The sequence below is a fragment of the Numida meleagris genome, chromosome Z (genome assembly GCF_002078875.1).
Source record: "Numida meleagris isolate 19003 breed g44 Domestic line chromosome Z, NumMel1.0, whole genome shotgun sequence".
In the NCBI taxonomy this organism is placed as follows: domain Eukaryota; kingdom Metazoa; phylum Chordata; class Aves; order Galliformes; family Numididae; genus Numida; species Numida meleagris.
This window is the reverse complement of record NC_034438.1, coordinates 23,856,446-23,865,898: the sequence shown is the minus strand read 5'-3', so window position 1 is coordinate 23,865,898 and position 9,453 is coordinate 23,856,446. Positions and strand designations below refer to the sequence as shown.

The 9,453-nt window shown below is 47.5% G+C and overlaps 1 long non-coding RNA gene across 1 annotated transcript; it reads right to left on the bottom strand.

Moving 5' to 3' along the window:
- On the bottom strand, window positions 1,437-3,389 carry LOC110389972. The gene is made up of 3 exons (XR_002433477.1): window positions 2,686-3,389; window positions 2,430-2,516; window positions 1,437-1,477 (listed from the first exon to the last, which is right to left on the bottom strand). It is a non-coding gene; the product is annotated as an uncharacterized LOC110389972 (long non-coding RNA).

Genomic DNA, 9,453 nt, shown 5'->3' with positions numbered 1-9,453 from the left:
TCTTCCTCTTCATCATCTTCTTCCTCTTCCTCTTCATCATCTTCTTCCTCTTCCTCTTCATCATCTTCTTCCTCTTCATCATCTTCTTCCTCTTCTTCTTCTTCTTTTTTCCTGGTTACCTGCCAAATCCAGAGGTTCTTGTCCTGTAGAATGGCTACATGGCTGACCTTTCTTTTTCCTTTTCCTTTCCTCCACATTTTCTTCATTTTCTGATTTTTCTTCATTTTCTTATTTTTCTTTTTCCTTTTTCTTTTCTTCCCATCATTAATTTTCTTTTTCTTCTCCTTTTTCACTTTTTCCCTTTTCTTGTGCTTCCCCTTTTTCTTTTTTCTTCCCCTTTTTCTTTTTTTCTTCCCCTTATTTTCTTTTTCTTCCCCTTATTTTCTTTTTCTTCCCCTTTTTTCTTTTCTTATTCTTCCCATCTTTCTTGTACTTCGACCTTTCTTTTTTCTTTTTCTTCCCCTTTTTCCCTTTCTTTTCCTGTTATTCACTTTCTTCCTCCTTTTCTTCCCCTTTTTCTCTTTCTTTTCTTCCCCTTATTCATTTCATTTTCTTTTCCTTCCCTTTTCACTTTCTTCCCTCTTTTTCTTACCCCCTTTTCTCTTTTCTCTTTTTTCTCTTTTCTTTTTTCCTTTCCTTACTCCTTTTCTTTTCTCTTTTCTTTTCTTTTCCTTTTCTTTTTTTCTTTTTTCCTTTCCCTCCCCTCCCCTTCCCTCTCCTCCCCTCCCCTTCCCTCTCCTCCCCTTCCCTCTCCTCCCCTCCCTTCCGCTCCGTTCCCCTCCCCCTCCCTTCCCCACCGTTCCCTTCCCTTTTCCTTTCTTTCCTTTCTTTTCCTTTTCCTTTCTTTTTTCATCTTTTTTCTTTTCTTTTTTCTTTTCCTTTTCCTTTCCCTCCCCTCCCCTCCCCCTCCCTTCCCCTCCGTTCCCTTCCCTTTTCTTTTCCTTTCCTTTCCGTTCCTTTTTCCTTTCTTCTTTTCCTTTCCTTTTTCTCTTTTGCTTTCCTTTTTCTTTTTTCCTTTCCTTTTTCTCTTTTCCTTTCTTTTCTTCTCTTTTTTCTTTCCTTTTTTCTGTTTTCTCTCTCTCTTATTTCTCTTTTTTCTCCTCTCATCTTCTCTTTTTCTTCCCTCTTTTCTTCCCTTTTTCTTTTTTCTTCCCCTTTTTCATTTTGTCCTTCCCTTTTTCATTTTCTTCCCCCTTTTTCTTCCTCCCCCCCCTTTTTCTTTTCTTTTACATTCCCCTTTTTTCCTCCTCTTCCTCTTTCTTTTCCTCTTCCTCTTTCTTTTCCTCTTCCTTTCTTTTCCTCTTTCTCTTCCTCTTCCTCTTTTTCTTCCTCTTTCTCTTCCTCTTTCTCTTCCTTTTCCTCTTCCTTTCTTTTCCTCTTTCTCTTCCTCTTCCTCTTTTTCTCCCTCTTTTTATTCCTCTTTCTCTTCCTCTTTCTCTTCCTCTTCTTCCTCTTCCTCTTCTTTTTTCCTAGTTCCCTGCCAAATGCAGAGGTTCTTGTCATTTCCCCTTTTTCTTTTCTTCCCCTTGTTCTTTCCCCCTTTTTTCCCTCTTTTTCTTTCAGACTTCTTTCTACTGTTCTCACCTGTGTGATCATAGATTAGCAACTGGTGTCTATCATTTTGTGAAAAAAAATTGGAATTTAGGTATTTAGGGCTGATTTGGAGGACTTTGGTACAAGTACTAATAAGGAGTGAGAGGGAAGACTTTCTGACCATCAGTCACCTTGGGGTGCTGTATCTACCATGTGTTATTAGAAGTGATGGGCATGCTGCTGCTGTCTTGAAAAAGGAACAGACAGCTCTACAGCACAAGCCAGGAGGTGAGCTGGGCTGGCCTCTCTGTCTGCCTGTGCTCCTTTCTGCCCCCTGGTAAGTACACTACATGAGGTTTTGGTACGCTTCCGTGAGGTATGGGCATGGAAAGCTACAACTAACTCCCCAGATGATTGGTATATACTTAACATCTGAAATCTCAAGCAAATGTTCTGCTTATTGAGTTATTATCTGGCATTCACCTGTTTCTTGATTTGGCCATCACTGCTGGCTGCTGTTTCCACAGATTTTCACTATTTCTGCTGTCACAATGGTGTGGCAACAGAGGAAAGAGCTGTGGCTGCGGGTGTGGTGAGAGCAGCACAACCACCCCATCCTGCTCTCAGTCCTCACCTCCTCTGCAGCACTGCCTCAGAGCCCCTTGCACACCCTGACACCAGTGGCCAGCAACCAGCCATGGTGACCTGGGTTAAATTCATCTGCAACTGAATACAATTAGTCCCCAGAGAAACTTGGGTTGCTTTTTTGTTCAACCAAATATATATATATATATATATATATCACTGCTGCTGAAGATCTGGCATGTGCTCCAGCCTTCCAGCTCAAGTCCCCCTCCTCCTCATGCTGGCAATGCATGAGTTCAGCTGAAAGATACCTGAGAGCTCCTTGGGAAATGGGCTCGTATTCTTCCCTTCCAAACGTCTGGAACTGCAACTGTCTTTGAATGCATCCCTGAGCTGAGCTTTGGAGGAGAAAGTATCGCTCATTAATGACCGCAGTGCGTGTTATCCAAGCACGTATCTAAGGCAAACGCACTACCGCACAGCTTAACCTGGGCACCAAAGGCATGGCCTCGTCCTCGCACAAAATAATGCCGCCGGGCAGCGTTTCAGCCCAGCCTGGGCGCTTACCTGGAGCCGGGGAGGAGTGATGTTTCTCTGAGGGGGAGCCGGGCTGAGGACAGCCGCGCCGCCTCGCGCGCGTGTACTTCGGGATCGCTCCGTCGGGCAGACTGCCTCATCTAGCGGCGGAGCCTGATACCCTGCCGGACCGTCTGTGACGTCACCGCCTGGGGGCGGTGTCACAGTACAGGGCGCCGTTTCCCCAACCGCCGCAGCCCCGGGAGCTCCCGGAGTGGATGTGTCAGCTCATGGCGATGGGAGCAGAGCGGGGATGGGGTACATCGCACCCCCCCTCCCCAAGTGTCACCAGCGAGTGCGTGAGGAAAATGAAGGGCTCTTGCAGCACTCTCTGGAAAGCAGTAAACAGGGATGGCAGCGGCAAGCTTTGCTGATTGAAAGTGCCCGGTGCTGTGAGCCCCTGGAAGGAGCCCTTTGTGACATGGAGCTGCCAAACGTTGCTCCTGGTTTTGCTGCTGGCCGGATTTACTGTGTGGACTGGTATCAAAAGCAGTACAGTAGTTTGAGGCAGGGGTGAGGACTGCCAGGTCCTCTGTCAAAAGAAAGGCAAGTCTTCTGGCAGTATGTGAAGTAAACTGAGCTGTTCTCCAGTAGCAACCCAGAAAGACTCTTGGATTTTGCACTGTGTTCATAATTTGTAAGCAAATACTCAAACTATCAAAATGGAAAATAATATCTTTTCCATCTCTTCCTTTTTATTGTTATTATTGTGTATATACTCGTTGGACATTCTGGTGTTTCTGTGCTGGAAATCAGTATTGGACAGGAAATATTGCCTAAAAACTGGGAAGGTGGGGCCTAAAGAAAAGCTCCTTCCTGTGCAAATCACAGAGAAGATATATATCCACAGTGCTGGACCAAGCTGGGCAGACAGCGCTGCCACAGCTCTGAGGCATAGCAGCTCCCTTTGGCTCCTCTCCGCTGTAAATAAAGGAAGAATAACTGACAGTGAACACCTTGAGCCAGCAAACTGGCCATGTAGGACGAGGCAGAACCTCTGAGAAGTGTGTTGTCTTCTCTTTTATGTCAACAGAAGTTAAATAGGAGCCTCATCCTATTCCTCCCACAGTCAACACTGAAGGTTTTCTGTCGACTTCAGCAGAGCTGGTTACAACCCTTTACTCCTAGAATCAGTGAATTTCATGCGCTGAGTGGTTTGACTCCTTGTATAGTTGATATTGCGCTGGATGGTCAAAGACCACGAATTATCCAAGTGTCACAGAAGCTAAATCACAGAGCAGATGACAGTGTGCTAGCTATGTCATATGATCTTAGCACAGTTTGTGGCATAGTCTTTTTTATTATTGCAAGTAATCGTAAGTGCTGAAAAAAGCACCATAAGTAAAGCAGCATTTTCTGAGTACAGTGTGTCCAGTGTTCCTAATGTATATACACAGCTGTAATATGTTAAACTCAGACTTCTGCCCGTTTAATCTCAAGGTTTGGGGAGGGGAGGCATCAGCAGAGAACTCTGCAGCACCATCTGCTCTGCAGGTCCCACGCGTAACATTGCCTTCAAGTAAAGCCTGGGTAGCTGTGTTGTGTCCTGGGAAGGAGATGCTTTCTGCGAGGGCACTGGGTCTGATTGGGGCTGCGAGGGGTGAAGGCTGACTCATTCCGGTGCTGCTCTGTTGGGACACAGCCAGAGAGCACAGACAGCATCAGAGCCATGTGCCATGGCTTCACTCACCACCCCCTCCCACATCGCATTTCTCCTTTCTGGGTGAAAGCTTTTCTCTTCTTCCCCTTGTTAGCCCTGATGGCTTTGTGTAGATGCTGGGTTGAGTCACAGGCAGAGCTGGTAGTGATCATCACCCTCAGGGCAATCTCAGTGTCTGAATATAATGTTGATTATTTGTAACCTGCTAAACTGTGAGCTTCACGGTCCTTGCTTTTATTCAACGCCATAAATAGTGTTAATGCAACACTTATCATCAAGCCTGCACAATGCTGATAGTCTTTCAGTTCATCAATAGCTTGCAGTTGTCATTTCTCTAAGGCATTCAACATGACAAATCACATATCTCTTGTGTCAAACTGCCCAGAGTTAACAAGCTATGCTTACTTCACCTGAGAGAATGTTCAGCTCTATTTAAAGCCAATTTATAGATATACACACAGCTAATAGAATTGTCATTACAGAGAGATGTACAGCAAAGCTCAGAAGAGGTGGTGGATTTTGTTCTATGGGCACGCAGAACTGGGGCCACAGGTAGGGACAGAGGTCAGCGATGGAAAGACCACTGCCTTCTGGGAGTTGATGAGCACTGGGTTGAGCCTGGATCATGTGCTGTGGGAGACCTGACTGACCCCAAACCAAAGGTGGACTAAAGGAATACAGCAGAATGGGAATGTTTTCCTTTCCTGATATGGAATACCAATAACCAAAAATCATAAAACCATGACAAGTTGTCATTGAAACTGTGGTTGGGTTTGTGTAGGAGAATCATATCAGAATATTGATAGGGGCAAATTAATTACTTTAGTCACTTTTCCAGTGTAGATCCACAGCATTGCTGCTTTAACAGCTTTTCCAGTAGTTATGCTGTTTCTTTCTGTAGAATTGTCCTTATCCGTTGATAACCACTATGGCAATGACCAAACTCCTATCTCATGTGCTACAAGCAGTCCCCAGACATAGTCATGACACAGTGCAATGACAGTCCCAAGGCGCCTGGCAGTCATGGTTTGGTCACCCAAACAACAGAGGGACTTCGGATGTTACCACACTGATTGTTTTCTAGGTCTGCACTATGGCTTGCCCCTGGCTGGGATCCATTGCAATGAGGTGAGGTGGTGTGTGCATGTGTTCTGGATGCACAGGATGCTCTGGCTCCAGGTCCTGACAATTAACTGACCCTTACCTGCCATGATAGCACAGTGTGGCATAACCTGTTTGTAAAGAGGGAACCTCATGATTAGTCGTGGGATGTGGCCGGAAAGTCTCCTTCTTTTTCCTTCTCTTCCTCTTCCTCCTCCCCCTCCCCAGCACCTGCAGGGGAGCAGGTAGTGATACATGGATGAGCCTCAGAACTGATGTGAAGTATTCAGTAGTGATTTGTGAGTACTGAGTGACCTCAGTGTAACCTATGGTGATTTATGGAATGAGGGAAATGGACCAGAAGCAGAAGCTCCTTGGGCAGTTGGACTAGATGGTCTCTGAATATCCCTTCCCACTGAACTTTCTGTTCTGTTCTGTTCTCCTCTATTCCATTCTATTTCATTCCACTCCACACTAGTCCTGCAGTCTCTCAGGTTTTGAAGCAAAGTTTTTTGTAAGTCAATATTAACAACACAGTTTCCTAGTGATGTCTTCAGCTGTAATTTGTCATATAACCTCACCTTTGCTTCTTTTTCTATGGAATTTTTTTCAGAGCAGTAGTTGATAAAATTTAGCAGCAACAGAACTTAAAATTTAGCCCCAGCAGTGGCATCTGTGACATTTCAGGGCTAGTAGATCTCTTTGCTTCCTTCACGGACCTGCTTTTTTTGGACCTGATGCTCACCAGGAGGTGAGCGAAGGAGGAGGAGATCATTAAAGGCTTTAAGGTTGGAGGCAGCCTGGGCTGCAGTGACCATGCCCTGGTTGAGTTCGTGATCTCAAGGAATGTGGCCCTGGCAAAGTTTGGGTCAGGACCCTGAACTTAGGAAGAGCAAACTTCAGGCTGTTCAAGGAATTGTTGGCCAAGATTTCCTGGGATGCTGTCCTTAGAGACAAAGATGTTGAGGAAAGCTGACTACTCTTCAGGGATGCCTTTCTGAGAGCACAAGAGCTCTCCGTCCCTCTGAGTAAGAAAGTGGGCAGAGGAGGCGGAAGACCATCATGACTTAACAAGGACCTGCAGGGCAAAATGAGGGCGAAGAAAGGTACACACAAGCTTTGGAAACAAGGGCATGTCTCCTGGGAAGAATACAGGGATGCTGTCCAGACTTGCAGACATGGAATCAGGAAAGCTAAGGCACAGGCAGAACTGAACTTGGCAAGGGAGGGACCTAATGAGGTTCAACACGGCAACGTGCAAGGTTTTGCACTTGGGCCAGAGGAATCCCAGGCATATATACAGACTGGGAGGAACAACCCTTGAGAGTAGCCCTGCAGAGAAGGACCTGGGGGTCCTGGTGGATGAAAAACTTAACATGAGCCAGCAGTGTGCTCTTGCAGCTTGGAAAGCAAGTGGTATCCTGGGCTCCATCAGAAGAGGGGTGGCCAACAGGAACAGGGAGATGATTGTCCCTCTCTACTCTGCCCTCGTGAGGCCCCATCTGGAGTACTGTGTCCAGGGGCCCCCAGTACAAGAAAGACAGGGAGCTGTTGGAGAGGGTCTAGAGAAGGGTCACAAAGATGATCAGAGGCTGGAGCACCTCCCCTATGAAGACAGGATGAGGGAGCTGGTCTTGATCAGCCTGGAGAAGAGAAGGCTGCAGGGTGACCTCATTGCAGCCTTCCAGTACCTAAAAGGAGCCTACAAACAGGAGGGAGTCAACTCTTTACAAGGGTAGATAATGGCAGGACAAGGGAAATGGTTTTTAGTTGAAGGAGGGAAGATTTAGGTTGCATATCAGAGGGAAGTTCTTTAGCATGAGAGGGGTGAGGTGCTGGAACAGGCTGCCCAGAGAGGTTGTGGATGCCCTGTCCCTAGAGGTGTTCTGGGCCAGGTTGGATGGGGCCCTGGGCAGCCTGGTCTAGTATTAGATGTGGAGGCTGGCAGCCCTGCCTGTGGCAGGGGGATTGGAGCTTGATGATCCTTGATGTCCCTTCCAACCCAAGCCATTCTGTGATTCTATGATTCTATGATTCTTTATCCAGGCTAGCTAATTCCACTTCCCAGGAATAATATGCAGAAAGAATTGTAGCCATCTGAATGCCATACCTGTATAATCAATTGCAAATGGCACCCAGCATTCCCCTAGCCCACAAAGACACAGGTCTTTGTGTGGGAATGCTGCCATATGAGAAGCAGCAAGGGCTGGATAGTGCTACAGCTCCCAGACACCATGGATGAAAGGAAAAGCTACACCCTTAATTAATTCTGATTTAAAACAGGGATGAGCAGAAGGGAAATGCCTGTAACTTAGCACAGTGGCTAGCAGCTGGCACAGCAGGCAGCTGAGTCCTAACCGGAGGTCCTGCACTGTGCATCTCCCTGCATTGTCTCTCCAGCTGGGCTGAACAGTGGTGATGAACAGCACCAACAGCTGAGGATGGAGTGCCCAAGGCAGAAAGGGTCATCTTTGCCCATGCTACTGACGGTGAAGCACCTTGGGATTGCTGCTGCTCTTACTGGGCCAAGGAACTGCCTGGTACAGATATGGGACAGCCTGTGGGACATGCGATGGTCTGCCACTGGGATGCTCCCTGTGGTGTCTTTGTGAAGAAGCTTGTATATAAATAAAGGGACTATTCACAGAAATTCAGCAGGGTGCTGTTTGTGGAGATGAGGCCTCAAGGGACACCGCTGGTTCACAACACCCCATCTCCCTTTGCACGGGGGAAGCAGCCCCAAGGGATATCCGTAGCTTTAGCACCACTCGCTGCAAAGCTTCATGCCAATGGCATCATCCGTGGACTCTCCGTACAGTAGTGAGGAGAGGAAAACACATTTAGTACCTGCATTACAGCACAGAGCATCACTTCATCTCCATGGGGGAGGGTAAACATTGTTCGTTTCACTACACTTTATTCAGCTGTATTTTCTGCATCTCTCACCACAGCGGGATGTCTCCTCTGAAGCAGTAGCTGACAAGACACCTACAGGCTCATAGCATGATGCATGGCAGGGGCTGGGGGCCCCCAAACACTCCCACAACCCTACTTGAGACTCCAGGGCGACTCTGAGGCACCGTGGCATGGGGCAGGTGATGTCCTGTGCAGAGTCCCAACGTTGAGTCACAGCCATGGGCTGTGGTGTGGTGGTGTCACAGGGAGATAGCTGCCCCATAGCAGAAACAGACCAGGAACATATTCTATTGTGTTGTCTAATTTGATGTTGACAACACGAAGTTGCCATGTGATGTGTTAATGTGACTCAACACGATGAAAGAAAAATGGCACCCTCCTCATTTGCCTGAAGGTTTTTATCCCCTTTAAAGTGATATTTCCTTCCAAAGTGCTGTAGAGACATTTGGAACCCTGTTTAAACTGTTGGTTTTTCCTTGCTTTGTTAGGTGTAATCACATTTCCTGGAGAGCTCAGCCTCGTCCTTTATCACAAGCAGAGCTGGGGCAAGAGTCTGCATGGGGGAGGGCAGGCTCCGAGGGGAGGGAGCTGGGGAGGGCCAGCAGCTGCACAGGAAGCACAGAGCTGCCATAGGTCCCAGGTGGCAGCAGTGGTGCAGGAGACTCCTCACCTCTCTCCGCTCCTTGTTGGCTGGGGAATGACAGTCCCCTCACCTCACCTGCCAGCAGCTCACTGCCCTCCAGCCCAGGGTTATCTGCTTGCCAGGGCATCCCTGCAGGTAGTGCTGACCCAGACCTCAGCTATGCATTGCTGTTGGTATGGTTTGTCTGAGCAGATGAGCTCATAGGTGGATTATCAGACAGGCTGAGCTGCAGTGTCACATACCCTTCCCTCCTTTTTACAGCTGAATTCAAACAAGCCTTCAATAACAAGTGAAATCCTCACACAAACAAGCACTCTCCCTCCTTGAGGGGAGACATTCAAGAGTTCAGCAGCTGAGGTCCGGGCTGGGGGCTGGCAGGCACTTCCAGGCACTCAGCAGCATCCAATCCCCTGGACAGACAGGGTTCTTACAGGGGCTG